This window comes from Pinus tabuliformis, chromosome X, assembly GCF_031772625.1.
Source record: "Pinus tabuliformis cultivar Carrire ecotype Pingquan chromosome X, CPIR1, whole genome shotgun sequence".
NCBI lineage: Eukaryota > Viridiplantae > Streptophyta > Pinopsida > Pinales > Pinaceae > Pinus > Pinus tabuliformis.
Genome location: NC_142308.1, coordinates 1,233,064,845 through 1,233,067,162, shown reverse-complemented (window position 1 = coordinate 1,233,067,162; position 2,318 = coordinate 1,233,064,845).

Below are 2,318 nucleotides of genomic sequence, written 5' to 3'. Positions count from 1 at the left end.
CTTCTAGGGTTTGCAATATTTAATAGAAGGATATGTCATACCTCTGGAAGAAATATTGAAACCTTAGATATAATGAAGATTGTTCTCTTAATTGAGGTGCTTGAAGTCTTGATGATGAAATCTAGGGTTTATGACAAAACCCTAGCATATAGTTGAAGTATAAAAGTATGTGTTTCCTGTAATTTGTGAACCTAACTAAGTTTAGGTATTTAATGTCTAAATGCTTCCATTATTATATGATTCTGATATGCTTAACCTCATGCTTTTAGAGATTTGGTTGTAGCTGCTATCTAAAGTTGTGCAGGCACATAATTGTTAATTTTAGACAACAATGGTATGTTTTATGCTTTAGAGAAATTTTACTTCAATTTCTTTATTAGCCTAGTATTAATATTCAGATTAGCAATCACATCAACATGATACTAAAATGCAGATAGAACATAAACATAAATAATAGAAGACAAGCCAAGATAAGTGGACACAAGATGTGGCACCAGCTAGGGACAAACCCCAATGTGGGGAAACCCTTGATCAAATCTTCTTTTAGTCTTCAATAGTTCAGTAGAGAGAGATAGTACAATTTACAAATCTGATAATTTATAGCAGCAACAAAAGAGCCCTAACCAGAAAAGTCAACGCTGGTCAACAGGGTAGATTTGACCCTTAGCAAATCGGTCAACTTCGGCCTCCAAACAGCAAGATAAAACAACCCTCAAAACAGTCAAATTCAGCCCAGTCAAAGTCTGGTCAAACAACCCACCTACGGTCAGCCCTAGCTGCAGTCAACGCTAGTCAACAATCAACGTTTAGCCTCGATTTCTGTGCCCAGAAATGTGGCCTGCCCAAACAGAGATAGCCCTCACAAAAACACAATTAAAGGAGGTCAACGCATGTTGGTCAATGCTTGGTCAAACTGTCCAGAAATTCGGTCTCCTGAAATTTCGCTCTCTTGAAATTCTGGCCTCCTGAAATTTCGACCTACTGAAATTTCACTCTCCTGAAATTTCGGACGTGTAGAGAGAGAGGCCTATAAATCCATACCTAATCAATGAGGGGAGAGAGAGAAGTGCGAAGATGAGTGTGTCTAAATGAGGCTAAGTCACCTTCTATTTATATGCAACGTTGATGATGAATAAACGTGACTGTTGGGCTTCTGAGCCTACATAAGTTTGTTGGCTAACCTTGATGATTTGACCATAATTAAAATAAATTCATAACTTCATTTGTACATGTCAGAATCAGATCACTTTTAGATCAATCCTACACCTCTCGGAGACAGGAATCCAAGAAAAATATCAGTTGTTATAAATAAGATGACCCATGTGGAGTTTGGCCCTAGTTCCCAATTTTAACACTCCTTCTCAACTAGGGAGAACTCCATCTACTAATCCATTTGCTAATTTGTACTATCTCTGGCATCAATGCACTGCTCTTCTCTGCTGAACTATGAAGAAGAAGAAGTGATCGAGAATGTATCATACCATTCTCTACTGACCCGAAGTCAGTCCCAATCAAAGGAGAGTGTGTCATACCACTCTTACTGACCCGAAGTCAAAAGAGAGTGTCTCATACCACTCTTACTAACCCGAAGTCAGTTCCAATCAAAAGAGAGTGTTTCAGACCACTCTTACTGACCCGAAGTCAGTTCCAATTGATCCCAGATCAATATCGGTCATCTTAGAATAGGGAGTATGGTAGTACACGATGTGTGCATCGGTAGTACTATGGTCCCTATCCTCATTTCCCTACTCATTGGTTAGATGAGAGGTTCTTCCCATGAGTCCCAAATTGCATGAGTAGGATGTCTTAGCAGGAGAAGGATGAACCACTCATCCTGCCTACTTGTCGCCAAGGGTTATCGCAGGGGAAGGTTGAACCACTCACTCTGTTGTTGAATTTTCTAAGTCTATCCGTTAGAAATTTAATGCTGGTTTATTTCTTCTACTTGTTTAAATTTGAACAAGTTATTTAATACATTTAAATACTGAAATAAACACAATACAGTCACAACATCTACAGATCATCAACTGAAAGAAAACAAGCACACAAGTGACACCGTTATTTTTGGACATGTTGACCACTGGAGTGGCACTTGATATGATTATATGAAGACTTCATGCCCAAGGATGATTCAGAGGACACATGTACCATCAGATATCATTAGTCAACATAGTTTTTTAACTCTACTTCTATCTTCTCATCGTCTTTCTTGTACCCAGATTCCACACCCTGCAGGGAATTGTAATAAGTGATACTAGTAATGATGAGTTTTGAGTCTGTAACAGGCCTAGGATGTTGGGACTCGATCAACAAAACGA